Source organism: Phyllobates terribilis, unplaced genomic scaffold (genome assembly GCF_046119375.1).
Source record: "Phyllobates terribilis strain yellow unplaced genomic scaffold, ASM4611937v1 Scaffold_4__5_contigs__length_816908805, whole genome shotgun sequence".
Lineage (NCBI taxonomy): Eukaryota > Metazoa > Chordata > Amphibia > Anura > Dendrobatidae > Phyllobates > Phyllobates terribilis.
Window position 1 is genome coordinate 784950769 of NW_027362764.1, and position 17082 is coordinate 784967850.

Consider the following 17082-nt stretch of genomic DNA (forward strand, 5'->3'; position numbering starts at 1 on the left):
ATAGGAGCAGTATTATAGTAGTTATATTCTTGTACATAGGGGCAGTATTATAGTAGTTATATTCTTGTACATAGGAGCAGTATTATAGTAGTTATATTCTTGTACATAGGGGCAGTATTATAGTAGTTATATTCTTGTGCATAGGGGGCAGTATTATAGTAGTTATATTCTTGTACATGGGAGCAGTATTATAGTAGTAATATTCTTGTACATAGGAGCAGTATTATAGCAGTTATATTCTTGTACATAGGAGCAGTATTATAGTAGTTATATTCTTGTACATAGGGAGCAGTATTATAGTAGTTATATTCTTGTACATAGGGGGCACTATTATAGTAGTTATATTCTTGTACATATGGGCAGTATTATAGTAGTTATATTCTTGTACATAGGGGGCAGTATTATAGTAGTTATATTCTTGTACATAGGGGACACTATTATAGTAGTTATATTCTTGCACATAGGAGCAGTATTATTGTAGTTATATTCTTGTACATAGGGGGCAGTATTATAGTAGTTATATTCTTGTACATAGGGGCAGTATTATAGTAGTTATATTCTTGTACATAGGGGGCAGTATTATAGTAGTTATATTCTTGTACATAGGGAACACTATTATAGTAGTTATATTCTTGTACATAGGAGCAGTATTATTGTGGTTATATTCTTGTACATAGGGGCGGTATTATAGTAGTTATATTCTTGTACAAAAAGGGGGCAGTATTATAGTAGTTATATTCTTGTACATAGGGGCAGTATTATAGTAGTTATAATTTTGTATATAGGAGCAGTATTATAGTAGTTATATTCTTGTACATAGGAGCAGTATTACAGTAGATATATTCTTGTACGTAGGAGCAGTATTATAGTAGCTATATTCTTATACATAGGAGCAGTATTATAGTAGTTATATTCTTGCATATAGGAGCATTATTATAGTAGTTATATTCTTGTACGTAGGAGCAGTATTATAGCAGTTATATTCTTGTACATAGGGGCAGTATTATAGTAGTTATATTCTTGTACATAGGGGCCAGTATTATAGTAGTTATATTCTTGTACATAGGAGCAGTATTATAGTAGTTATATTCTTGTACATAGGAGCAGTATTATAGTAGTTATATTGTTGTACATAGGGGCAGTATTATAGTAGATATATTCTTGTATATAGGGGGCAGTATTATAGTAGTTATATTCTTGTACATAGAGGGCAGTATTATAGTAGTTATATTCTTGTACATAGGAGCAGTATTATAGTAGTTATATTCTTGTACATAGGAGCAGTATTATAGCAGTTATATTCTTGTACATAGGAGCAGTATTATAGTAGTTATATTCTTGTACATAAGGGCAGTATTATAGTAGTTATATTCTTGTACATAGGGGCCAGTATTATAGTAGTTATATTCTTGTACATAGGGGGCACTATTATAGTAGTTATATTCTTGCACATAGGAGCAGTATTATTGTAGTTATATTCTTGTACATAGGGGGCAGTATTATAGTAGTTATATTCTTGTACATAGGGGCAGTATTATAGTAGTTATATTCTTGTACATAGGGGGCAGTATTATAGTAGTTATATTCTTGTACATAGGGGACACTATTATAGTAGTTATATTCTTGTACATAGGAGCAGTATTATTGTGGTTATATTCTTGTACATAGGGGGCAGTATTATAGTAGTTATATTCTTGTACATAGGGAGCAGTATTATAGTAGTTATATTCTTGTACATAGGGGCAGTATTATAGTAGTTCTATTCTTATACATAGGGGGCAGTATTATAGTAGTTATATTCTTGTACATAGGGGGCAGTATTATAGTAGTTATATTCTTGTACATAGGGGGCAGTATTATAGTAGTTATATTCTTGTACATAGGAGCAGTATTATAGTAGTTATATTCTTGTACATAGGGGCAGTATTATAGTAGTTATATTCTTGTACATAGGAGCAGTATTATAGTAGTTATATTCTTGTACATAGGGGCAGTATTATAGTAGTTATATTCTTGTACATAGGGGACACTATTATAGTAGTTATATTCTTGCACATAGGAGCAGTATTATTGTAGTTATATTCTTGTACATAGGGGGCAGTATTATAGTAGTTATATTCTTGTACATAGGGGCAGTATTATAGTAGTTATATTCTTGTACATAGGGGGCAGTATTATAGTAGTTATATTCTTGTACATAGGGAACACTTTTATAGTAGTTATATTCTTGTACATAGGAGCAGTATTATTGTGGTTATATTCTTGTACATAGGGGCGGTATTATATTAGTTATATTCTTGTACAAAAAGGGGGCAGTATTATAGTAGTTATATACTTGTACATAGGGGCAGTATTATAGTAGTTATAATTTTGTATATAGGAGCAGTATTATAGTAGTTATATTCTTGTACATAGGAGCAGTATTACAGTAGATATATTCTTGTACGTAGGAGCAGTATTATAGTAGCTATATTCTTATACATAGGAGCAGTATTATAGTAGTTATATTCTTGCATATAGGAGCATTATTATAGTAGTTATATTCTTGTACGTAGGAGCAGTATTATAGCAGTTATATTCTTGTACATAGGGGCAGTATTATAGTAGTTATATTCTTGTACATAGGGGCCAGTATTATAGTAGTTATATTCTTGTACATAGGAGCAGTATTATAGTAGTTATATTCTTGTACATAGGAGCAGTATTATAGTAGTTATATTGTTGTACATAGGGGCAGTATTATAGTAGATATATTCTTGTATATAGGGGGCAGTATTATAGTAGTTATATTCTTGTACATAGAGGGCAGTATTATAGTAGTTATATTCTTGTACATAGGAGCAGTATTATAGTAGTTATATTCTTGTACATAGGAGCAGTATTATAGCAGTTATATTCTTGTACATAGGAGCAGTATTATAGTAGTTATATTCTTGTACATAAGGGCAGTATTATAGTAGTTATATTCTTGTACATAGGGGCCAGTATTATAGTAGTTATATTCTTGTACATAGGGGGCACTATTATAGTAGTTATATTCTTGCACATAGGAGCAGTATTATTGTAGTTATATTCTTGTACATAGGGGGCAGTATTATAGTAGTTATATTCTTGTACATAGGGGCAGTATTATAGTAGTTATATTCTTGTACATAGGGTGCAGTATTATAGTAGTTATATTCTTGTACATAGGGGACACTATTATAGTAGTTATATTCTTGTACATAGGAGCAGTATTATTGTGGTTATATTCTTGTACATAGGGGGCAGTATTATAGTAGTTATATTCTTGTACATAGGGAGCAGTATTATAGTAGTTATATTCTTGTACATAGGGGCAGTATTATAGTAGTTCTATTCTTATACATAGGGGGCAGTATTATAGTAGTTATATTCTTGTACATAGGGGGCAGTATTATAGTAGTTATATTCTTGTACATAGGGGGCAGTATTATAGTAGTTATATTCTTGTACATAGGAGCAGTATTATAGTAGTTATATTCTTGTACATAGGGGCAGTATTATAGTAGTTATATTCTTGTACATAGGAGCAGTATTATAGTAGTTATATTCTTGTACATAGGGGCAGTATTATAGTAGTTATATTCTTGTGCATAGGGGGCAGTATTATAGTAGTTATATTCTTGTACATGGGAGCAGTATTATAGTAGTAATATTCTTGTACATAGGAGCAGTATTATAGCAGTTATATTCTTGTACATAGGAGCAGTATTATAGTAGTTATATTCTTGTACATAGGGAGCAGTATTATAGTAGTTATATTCTTGTACATAGGGGGCACTATTATAGTAGTTATATTCTTGTACATATGGGCAGTATTATAGTAGTTATATTCTTGTACATAGGGGGCAGTATTATAGTAGTTATATTCTTGTACATAGGGGACACTATTATAGTAGTTATATTCTTGCACATAGGAGCAGTATTATTGTAGTTATATTCTTGTACATAGGGGGCAGTATTATAGTAGTTATATTCTTGTATATAGGGGCAGTATTATAGTAGTTATATTCTTGTACATAGGGGGCAGTATTATAGTAGTTATATTCTTGTACATAGGGAACACTATTATAGTAGTTATATTCTTGTACATAGGAGCAGTATTATTGTGGTTATATTCTTGTACATAGGGGCGGTATTATAGTAGTTATATTCTTGTACAAAAAGGGGGCAGTATTATAGTAGTTATATTCTTGTACATAGGGGCAGTATTATAGTAGTTATAATTTTGTATATAGGAGCAGTATTATAGTAGTTATATTCTTGTACATAGGAGCAGTATTACAGTAGATATATTCTTGTACGTAGGAGCAGTATTATAGTAGCTATATTCTTATACATAGGAGCAGTATTATAGTAGTTATATTCTTGCATATAGGAGCATTATTATAGTAGTTATATTCTTGTACGTAGGAGCAGTATTATAGCAGTTATATTCTTGTACATAGGGGCAGTATTATAGTAGTTATATTCTTGTACATATGGGCCAGTATTATAGTAGTTATATTCTTGTACATAGGGGCAGTATTATAGTAGTTATATTCTTGTACATAGGGGCAGTATTATAGCAGTTATATTCTTGTACATAGGGACAGTATTATAGTAGTTATATTCTTGTACATAGGGGCCAGTACTATAGTAGTTATATTCTTGTACATAGGAGCAGTATTATAGTAGTTATATTCTTGTACATAGGAGCAGTATTATAGTAGTTATATTCTTGTACATAGGAGCAGTATTATAGTAGTTATATTTTTGTACATAGGGGCAGTATTATAGTAGATATATTCTTGTATATAGGGGGCAGTATTATAGTAGTTATATTCTTGTACATAGAGGGCAGTATTATAGTAGTTATATTCTTGTACATAGGAGCAGTATTATACTAGTTATATTCTTGTACATAGGAGCAGTATTATAGCAGTTATATTCTTGTACATAGGGGCAGTATTATAGTAGTTATATTCTTGTACATAGGGGCAGTATTATAGCAGCTATATTCTTGTACATAGGGGCAGTATTATAGTAGATATATTCTTGTACATAGAGGCCAGTATTATAGTAGTTATATTCTTGTACATAGGAGCAGTATTATAGTAGTTATATTCTTGTACATAGAGGCCAGTATTATAGTAGTTATATTCTTGTACATAGGAGCAGTATTATAGTAGTTATATTCTTGTACATAGGGGCAGTATTATAGTAGTTATATTCTTGTACATAAGGGCAGTATTATAGCAGTTATATTCTTGTACATAGGGGCCAGTATTATAGTAGTTATATTCTTGTACATAGGGGGCACTATTATAGTAGTTATATTCTTGCACATAGGAGCAGTATTATTGTAGTTATATTCTTGTACATAGGGGGCAGTATTATAGTTGTTATATTCTTGTACATAGGGGCAGTATTATAGTAGTTATATTCTTGTACATAGGGGGCAGTATTATAGTGGTTATATTCTTGTACATAGGGGACACTATTATAGTAGTTATATTCTTGTACATAGGAGCAGTATTATTGTGGTTATATTCTTGTACATAGGGGGCAGTATTATAGTAGTTATATTCTTGTACATATGGAGCAGTATTATAGTAGTTATATTCTTGTACATAGGGGCAGTATTATAGTAGTTATATTCTTGTACATATGGGCAGTATTATAGTAGTTATATTCTTGTACATAGGGGGCAGTATTATAGTAGTTATATTCTTGTACATAGGGGACACTATTATAGTAGTTATATTCTTGCACATAGGAGCAGTATTATTGTAGTTATATTCTTGTACATAGGGGGCAGTATTATAGTAGTTATATTCTTGTACATAGGGGCAGTATTATAGTAGTTATATTCTTGTACATAGGGGGCAGTATTATAGTAGTTATATTCTTGTACATAGGGAACACTATTATAGTAGTTATATTCTTGTACATAGGAGCAGTATTATTGTGGTTATATTCTTGTACATAGGGGGCAGTATTATAGTAGTTATATTCTTGTACATAGGGGCGGTATTATAGTAGTTATATTCTTGTACATAGGGGGCAGTATTATAGTAGTTATATTCTTGTACGTAGGAGCAGTATTATAGTAGTTATATTCTTGTACAAAAAGGGGGCAGTATTATAGTAGTTATATTCTTGTACATAGGGGCAGTATTATAGTAGTTATAATTTTGTATATAGGAGCAGTATTATAGTAGTTATATTCTTGTACATAGGAGCAGTATTACAGTAGATATATTCTTGTACGTAGGAGCAGTATTATAGTAGCTATATTCTTATACATAGGAGCAGTATTATAGTAGTTATATTCTTGCATATAGGAGCATTATTATAGTAGTTATATTCTTGTACGTAGGAGCAGTATTATAGCAGTTATATTCTTGTACATAGGGGCAGTATTATAGTAGTTATATTCTTGTACATATGGGCCAGTATTATAGTAGTTATATTCTTGTACATAGGGGCAGTATTATAGTAGTTATATTCTTGTACATAGGGGCAGTATTATAGCAGTTATATTCTTGTACATAGGGACAGTATTATAGTAGTTATATTTTTGTACATAGGGGCCAGTATTATAGTAGTTATATTCTTGTACATAGGAGCAGTATTATAGTAGTTATATTCTTGTACATAGGAGCAATATTATAGTAGTTATATTCTTGTACATAGGAGCAGTATTATAGTAGTTATATTTTTGTACATAGGGGCAGTATTATAGTAGATATATTCTTGTATATAGGGGGCAGTATTATAGTAGTTATATTCTTGTACATAGAGGGCAGTATTATAGTAGTTATATTCTTGTACATAGGAGCAGTATTATAGTAGTTATATTCTTGTACATAGGAGCAGTATTATAGCAGTTATATTCTTGTACATAGGGGCAGTATTATAGTAGTTATATTCTTGCACATAGGGGCAGTATTATAGCAGTTATATTCTTGTACATAGGGGCAGTATTATAGTAGTTATATTCTTGTACATAGAGGCCAGTATTATAGTAGTTATATTCTTGTACATAGGAGCAGTATTATAGTAGTTATATTCTTTTACATAGGAGCAGTTTTATAGTAGTTATATTCTTGTACATAGGAGCAGTATTATAGCAGTTATATTCTTGTACATAGGGGCAGTATTATAGTAGATATATTCTTGTATATAGGGGGCAGTATTATAGTAGTTATATTCTTGTACATAGAGGGCAGTATTATAGTAGTTATATTCTTGTACATAGGAGCAGTATTATAGTAGTTATATTCTTGTACATAGGAGCAGTATTATAGTAGTTATATTCTTGTACATAGGAGCAGTATTATAGCAGTTATATTCTTGTACATAGGGGCAGTATTATAGTAGTTATATTCTTGTACATAAGAGCAGTATTATAGCAGTTATATTCTTGTACATAGGGGCCAGTATTATAGTAGTTATATTCTTGTACATAGGGGGCACTATTATAGTAGTTATATTCTTGCACATAGGAGCAGTATTATTGTAGTTATATTCTTGTACATAGGGGGCAGTATTATAGTTGTTATATTCTTGTACATAGGGGCAGTATTATAGTAGTTATATTCTTGTACATAGGGGGCAGTATTATAGTGGTTATATTCTTGTACATAGGGGACACTATTATAGTAGTTATATTCTTGTACATAGGAGCAGTATTATTGTGGTTATATTCTTGTACATAGGGGGCAGTATTATAGTAGTTATATTCTTGTACATAGGGAGCAGTATTATAGTAGTTATATTCTTGTACATAGGGGCAGTATTATAGTAGTTATATTCTTGTACATAGGGGGCAGTATTATAGTAGTTATATTCTTGTACATAGGGGGCAGTATTATAGTAGTTATATTCTTGTACATAGGGGGCAGTATTATAGTAGTTATATTCTTGTACATAGGAGCAGTATTATAGTAGTTATATTCTTGTACATAGGGGCAGTATTATAGTAGTTATATTCTTGTACATAGGAGCAGTATTATTGTGGTTATATTCTTGTACATAGGGGGCAGTATTATAGTAGTTGTATTCTTGTACATAGGGGCGGTATTATAGTAGTTATATTCTTGTATGTAGGAGCAGTATTATAGTAGTTATATTCTTGTACAAAAAGGGGGCAGTATTATAGTAGTTATATTCTTGTACATAGGGGCAGTATTATAGTAGTTATATTTTTGTATATAGGAGCAGTATTATAGTAGTTATATTCTTGTACATAGGTGCAGTATTACAGTAGATATATTCTTGTACGTAGGAGCAGTATTATAGTAGCTATATTCTTATACATAGGAGCAGTATTATAGTAGTTATATTCTTGCATATAGGAGCATTATTATAGTAGTTATATTCTTGTACGTAGGAGCAGTATTATAGCAGTTATATTCTTGTACATAGGGGGCAGTATTATAGTAGTTATATTCTTGTACATATGGGCCAGTATTATAGTAGTTATATTCTTGTACATAGGGGCAGTATTATAGTAGTTATATTCTTGTACATAGGGGCAGTATTATAGCAGTTATATTCTTGTACATAGGGGCAGTATTATAGTAGTTATATTCTTGTACATAGGGGCCAGTATTATAGTAGTTATATTCTTGTACATAGGAGCAGTATTATAGTAGTTATATTCTTGTACATAGGAGCAGTATTATAGTAGTTATATTCTTGTACATAGGAGCAGTATTATAGTAATTTATATTCTTGTACATAGGGACAGTATTATAGTAGATATATTCTTGTATATAGGGGGCAGTATTATAGTAGTTATATTCTTGTACATAGAGGGCAGTATTATAGTAGTTATATTCTTGTACATAGGAGCAGTATTATAGTAGTTATATTCTTGTACATAGGAGCAGTATTATAGCAGTTATATTCTTGTACATAGGAGCAGTATTATAGTAGTTATATTCTTGTACATAGGGGCAGTATTATAGTAGTTATATTCTTGTACATAGGGGCCAGTATTATAGTAGTTATATTCTTGTACATAGGGGGCACTATTATAGTAGTTATATTCTTGCACATAGGAGCAGTATTATTGTAGTTATATTCTTGTACATAGGGGGCAGTATTATAGTAGTTATATTCTTGAACATAGGGGCAGTATTATAGTAGTTATATTCTTGTACATAGGGGGCAGTATTATAGTAGTTATATTCTTGTACATAGGGGACACTATTATAGTAGTTATATTCTTGTGCATAGGAGCAGTATTATTGTGGTTATATTCTTGTACATAGGGGGCAGTATTATAGTAGTTATATTCTTGTACATAGGGAGCAGTATTATAGTAGATATATTCTTGTACATAGAGGCCAGTATTATAGTAGTTATATTCTTGTACATAGGAGCAGTATTATAGTAGTTATATTCTTGTACATAGAGGCCAGTATTATAGTAGTTATATTCTTGTACATAGGAGCAGTATTATAGTAGTTATATTCTTGTACATAGGGGCAGTATTATAGTAGTTATATTCTTGTACATAAGGGCAGTATTATAGCAGTTATATTCTTGTACATAGGGGCCAGTATTATAGTAGTTATATTCTTGTACATAGGGGGCACTATTATAGTAGTTATATTCTTGCACATAGGAGCAGTATTATTGTAGTTATATTCTTGTACATAGGGGGCAGTATTATAGTTGTTATATTCTTGTACATAGGGGCAGTATTATAGTAGTTATATTCTTGTACATAGGGGGCAGTATTATAGTGGTTATATTCTTGTACATAGGGGACACTATTATAGTAGTTATATTCTTGTACATAGGAGCAGTATTATTGTGGTTATATTCTTGTACATAGGGGGCAGTATTATAGTAGTTATATTCTTGTACATATGGAGCAGTATTATAGTAGTTATATTCTTGTACATAGGGGCAGTATTATAGTAGTTATATTCTTGTACATATGGGCAGTATTATAGTAGTTATATTCTTGTACATAGGGGGCAGTATTATAGTAGTTATATTCTTGTACATAGGGGACACTATTATAGTAGTTATATTCTTGCACATAGGAGCAGTATTATTGTAGTTATATTCTTGTACATAGGGGGCAGTATTATAGTAGTTATATTCTTGTACATAGGGGCAGTATTATAGTAGTTATATTCTTGTACATAGGGGGCAGTATTATAGTAGTTATATTCTTGTACATAGGGAACACTATTATAGTAGTTATATTCTTGTACATAGGAGCAGTATTATTGTGGTTATATTCTTGTACATAGGGGGCAGTATTATAGTAGTTATATTCTTGTACATAGGGGCGGTATTATAGTAGTTATATTCTTGTACATAGGGGGCAGTATTATAGTAGTTATATTCTTGTACGTAGGAGCAGTATTATAGTAGTTATATTCTTGTACAAAAAGGGGGCAGTATTATAGTAGTTATATTCTTGTACATAGGGGCAGTATTATAGTAGTTATAATTTTGTATATAGGAGCAGTATTATAGTAGTTATATTCTTGTACATAGGAGCAGTATTACAGTAGATATATTCTTGTACGTAGGAGCAGTATTATAGTAGCTATATTCTTATACATAGGAGCAGTATTATAGTAGTTATATTCTTGCATATAGGAGCATTATTATAGTAGTTATATTCTTGTACGTAGGAGCAGTATTATAGCAGTTATATTCTTGTACATAGGGGCAGTATTATAGTAGTTATATTCTTGTACATATGGGCCAGTATTATAGTAGTTATATTCTTGTACATAGGGGCAGTATTATAGTAGTTATATTCTTGTACATAGGGGCAGTATTATAGCAGTTATATTCTTGTACATAGGGACAGTATTATAGTAGTTATATTTTTGTACATAGGGGCCAGTATTATAGTAGTTATATTCTTGTACATAGGAGCAGTATTATAGTAGTTATATTCTTGTACATAGGAGCAATATTATAGTAGTTATATTCTTGTACATAGGAGCAGTATTATAGTAGTTATATTTTTGTACATAGGGGCAGTATTATAGTAGATATATTCTTGTATATAGGGGGCAGTATTATAGTAGTTATATTCTTGTACATAGAGGGCAGTATTATAGTAGTTATATTCTTGTACATAGGAGCAGTATTATAGTAGTTATATTCTTGTACATAGGAGCAGTATTATAGCAGTTATATTCTTGTACATAGGGGCAGTATTATAGTAGTTATATTCTTGCACATAGGGGCAGTATTATAGCAGTTATATTCTTGTACATAGGGGCAGTATTATAGTAGTTATATTCTTGTACATAGAGGCCAGTATTATAGTAGTTATATTCTTGTACATAGGAGCAGTATTATAGTAGTTATATTCTTTTACATAGGAGCAGTTTTATAGTAGTTATATTCTTGTACATAGGAGCAGTATTATAGCAGTTATATTCTTGTACATAGGGGCAGTATTATAGTAGATATATTCTTGTATATAGGGGGCAGTATTATAGTAGTTATATTCTTGTACATAGAGGGCAGTATTATAGTAGTTATATTCTTGTACATAGGAGCAGTATTATAGTAGTTATATTCTTGTACATAGGAGCAGTATTATAGTAGTTATATTCTTGTACATAGGAGCAGTATTATAGCAGTTATATTCTTGTACATAGGGGCAGTATTATAGTAGTTATATTCTTGTACATAAGAGCAGTATTATAGCAGTTATATTCTTGTACATAGGGGCCAGTATTATAGTAGTTATATTCTTGTACATAGGGGGCACTATTATAGTAGTTATATTCTTGCACATAGGAGCAGTATTATTGTAGTTATATTCTTGTACATAGGGGGCAGTATTATAGTTGTTATATTCTTGTACATAGGGGCAGTATTATAGTAGTTATATTCTTGTACATAGGGGGCAGTATTATAGTGGTTATATTCTTGTACATAGGGGACACTATTATAGTAGTTATATTCTTGTACATAGGAGCAGTATTATTGTGGTTATATTCTTGTACATAGGGGGCAGTATTATAGTAGTTATATTCTTGTACATAGGGAGCAGTATTATAGTAGTTATATTCTTGTACATAGGGGCAGTATTATAGTAGTTATATTCTTGTACATAGGGGGCAGTATTATAGTAGTTATATTCTTGTACATAGGGGGCAGTATTATAGTAGTTATATTCTTGTACATAGGGGGCAGTATTATAGTAGTTATATTCTTGTACATAGGAGCAGTATTATAGTAGTTATATTCTTGTACATAGGGGCAGTATTATAGTAGTTATATTCTTGTACATAGGAGCAGTATTATTGTGGTTATATTCTTGTACATAGGGGGCAGTATTATAGTAGTTGTATTCTTGTACATAGGGGCGGTATTATAGTAGTTATATTCTTGTATGTAGGAGCAGTATTATAGTAGTTATATTCTTGTACAAAAAGGGGGCAGTATTATAGTAGTTATATTCTTGTACATAGGGGCAGTATTATAGTAGTTATATTTTTGTATATAGGAGCAGTATTATAGTAGTTATATTCTTGTACATAGGTGCAGTATTACAGTAGATATATTCTTGTACGTAGGAGCAGTATTATAGTAGCTATATTCTTATACATAGGAGCAGTATTATAGTAGTTATATTCTTGCATATAGGAGCATTATTATAGTAGTTATATTCTTGTACGTAGGAGCAGTATTATAGCAGTTATATTCTTGTACATAGGGGGCAGTATTATAGTAGTTATATTCTTGTACATATGGGCCAGTATTATAGTAGTTATATTCTTGTACATAGGGGCAGTATTATAGTAGTTATATTCTTGTACATAGGGGCAGTATTATAGCAGTTATATTCTTGTACATAGGGGCAGTATTATAGTAGTTATATTCTTGTACATAGGGGCCAGTATTATAGTAGTTATATTCTTGTACATAGGAGCAGTATTATAGTAGTTATATTCTTGTACATAGGAGCAGTATTATAGTAGTTATATTCTTGTACATAGGAGCAGTATTATAGTAATTTATATTCTTGTACATAGGGACAGTATTATAGTAGATATATTCTTGTATATAGGGGGCAGTATTATAGTAGTTATATTCTTGTACATAGAGGGCAGTATTATAGTAGTTATATTCTTGTACATAGGAGCAGTATTATAGTAGTTATATTCTTGTACATAGGAGCAGTATTATAGCAGTTATATTCTTGTACATAGGAGCAGTATTATAGTAGTTATATTCTTGTACATAGGGGCAGTATTATAGTAGTTATATTCTTGTACATAGGGGCCAGTATTATAGTAGTTATATTCTTGTACATAGGGGGCACTATTATAGTAGTTATATTCTTGCACATAGGAGCAGTATTATTGTAGTTATATTCTTGTACATAGGGGGCAGTATTATAGTAGTTATATTCTTGAACATAGGGGCAGTATTATAGTAGTTATATTCTTGTACATAGGGGGCAGTATTATAGTAGTTATATTCTTGTACATAGGGGACACTATTATAGTAGTTATATTCTTGTGCATAGGAGCAGTATTATTGTGGTTATATTCTTGTACATAGGGGGCAGTATTATAGTAGTTATATTCTTGTACATAGGGAGCAGTATTATAGTAGTTATATTCTTGTACATAGGGGCAGTATTATAGAAGTTATATTCTTGTACATAGGGGGCAGTATTATAGTATTTATATTCTTGTACATAGGGCGCAGTATTATAGTAGTTATATTCTTGTACATAGGGGGCAATATTATAGTAGTTATATTCTTGTACATAGGAGCAGTATTATAGTAGTTATATTCTTGTACATAGGGGCAGTATTATAGTAGTTATATTCTTGTACATAGGAGCAGTATTATAGTAGTTATATTCTTGTACATAGGGGCAGTATTATAGTAGTTATATTCTTGTACATAGGGGTCAGTATTATAGTAGTTATATTCTCGTACATAGGAGCAGTATTATAGTAGTTATATTCTTGTACATAGGGGCAGTATTATAGTAGTTATATTCTTGTACATAGGGGCAGTATTATAGTAGTTATATTCTTGTACATAGGGGGCAGTATTATAGTAGTTATATTCTTGTACATAGGGGACACTATTATAGTAGTTATATTCTTGCACATAGGAGCAGTATTATTGTAGTTATATTCTTGTACATAGGGGGCAGTATTATAGTTGTTATATTCTTGTACATAGGGGCAGTATTATAGTAGTTATATTCTTGTACATAGGGGGCAGTATTATAGTGGTTATATTCTTGTACATAGGGGACATTATTATAGTAGTTATATTCTTGTACATAGGGGGCAGTATTATAGTAGTTATATTCTTGTACATAGGGGACACTATTATAGTAGTTATATTCTTGCACATAGGAGCAGTATTATTGTAGTTATATTCTTGTACATAGGAGCAGTATTATAGTAGTTATATTCTTGTACATAGGGGCAGTATTATAGTAGTTATATTCTTGTACATAGGGGGCAGTATTATAGTAGTTATATTCTTGTACATAGGGGACACTATTATAGTAGTTATATTCTTGCACATAGGAGCAGTATTATTGTAGTTATATTCTTGTACATAGGAGCAGTATTATAGTAGTTATATTCTTGTACATAGGGGCAGTATTATAGTAGTTATATTCTTGTACATAGGGGGCAGTATTATAGTAGTTATATTCTTGTACATAGGGGACACTATTATAGTAGTTATATTCTTGCACATAGGAGCAGTATTATTGTAGTTATATTCTTGTACATAGGAGCAGTATTATAGTAGTTATATTCTTGTACATAGGGGCAGTATTATAGTAGATATATTCTTGTACATAGGGGGCAGTATTATAGTAGTTATATTCTTGTACATAGGGGCAGTATTATAGTAGTTATATTCTTGTACATAGGGGGCAGTATTATAGTAGTTATATTCTTGTACATAGGGGACACTATTATACTAGTTATATTCTTGCACATAGGAGCAGTATTATTGTAGTTATATTCTTGTACATAGGGGGCAGTATTATAGTTGTTATATTCTTGTACATAGGGGCAGTATTATAGTAGTTATATTCTTGTACATAGGGGGCAGTATTATAGTGGTTATATTCTTGTACATAGGGGACATTATTATAGTAGTTATATTCTTGTACATAGGAGCAGTATTATTGTGGTTATATTCTTGTACATAGGGGGCAGTATTATAGTAGTTATATTCTTGTACATAGGGAGCAGTATTATAGTAGTTATATTCTTGTACATAGGGGCGGTATTATAGTAGTTATATTCTTGTATGTAGGAGCAGTATTATAGTAGTTATATTCTTGTACAAAAAGGGGGCAGTATTATAGTAGTTATATTCTTGTACATAGGGGCAGTATTATAGTAGTTATATTTTTGTATATAGGAGCAGTATTATAGTAGTTATATTCTTGTACATAGGAGCAGTATTACAGTAGATATATTCTTGTACGTAGGAGCAGTATTATAGTAGCTATATTCTTATACATAGGAGCAGTATTATAGTAGTTATATTCTTGCATATAGGAGCATTATTATAGTAGTTATATTCTTGTACGTAGGAGCAGTATTATAGCAGTTATATTCTTGTACACAGGGGGCAGTATTATAGTAGTTATATTCTTGTACATATGGGCCAGTATTATAGTAGTTATATTCTTGTACATAGGGGCAGTATTATAGTAGTTATATTCTTGTACATAGGGGCAGTATTATAGCAGTTATATTCTTGTACATAGGGGCAGTATTATAGTAGTTATATTCTTGTACATAGGGGCCAGTATTATAGTAGTTATATTCTTGTACATAGGGGTAGTATTATAGTAGTTATATTCTTGTACATAGGGGCAGTATTATAGCAGTTATATTCTTGTACATAGGGGCAGTATTATAGTAGTTATATTTTGTACATAGGGAGCAGTATTATAGTAGTTATATTCTTGTACATAGGGGCAGTATTATAGTAGTTATATTCTTGTACATAGGGGGCAGTATTATAGTAGTTATATTCTTGTACATAGGGGGCAGTATTATAGTAGTTATATTCTTGTACATAGGGGGCAGTATTATAGTAGTTATATTCTTGTACATAGGAGCAGTATTATAGTAGTTATATTCTTGTACATAGGGGCAGTATTATAGTAGTTATATTCTTGTACATAGGAGCAGTATTATTGTGGTTATATTCTTGTACATAGGGGGCAGTATTATAGTAGTTATATTCTTGTACATAGGGGCGGTATTATAGTAGTTATATTCTTGTATGTAGGAGCAGTATTATAGTAGTTATATTCTTGTACAAAAAGGGGGCAGTATTATAGTAGTTATATTCTTGTACATAGGGGCCAGTATTATAGTAGTTATATTCTTGTACATAGGAGCAGTATTATAGTAGTTATATTCTTGTACATAGGAGCAGTATTATAGTAGTTATATTCTTGTACATAGGAGCAGTATTATAGTAATTTATATTCTTGTACATAGGGGCAGTATTATAGTAGATATATTCTTGTATATAGGGGGCAGTATTATAGTAGTTATATTCTTGTACATAGAGGGCAGTATTATAGTAGTTATATTCTTGTACATAGGAGCAGTATTATAGTAGTTATATTCTTGTACATAGGAGCAGTATTATAGCAGTTATATTCTTGTACATAGGAGCAGTATTATAGTAGTTATATTCTTGTACATAGGAGCAGTATTATAGTAGTTATATTCTTGTACATAGGGGCCAGTATTATAGTAGTTATATTCTTGTTCATAGGGGGCACTATTATAGTAGTTATATTCTTGCACATAGGAGCAGTATTATTGTAGTTATATTCTTGTACATAGGGGGCAGTATTATAGTAGTTATATTCTTGTACATAGGGGCAGTATTATAGTAGTTATATTCTTGTACATAGGGGGCAGTATTATAGTAGTTATATTCTTGTACATAGGGGACACTATTATAGTAGTTATATTCTTGTGCATAGGAGCAGTATTATTGTGGTTATATTCTTGTACATAGGGGGCAGTATTATAGTAGTTATATTCTTGTACA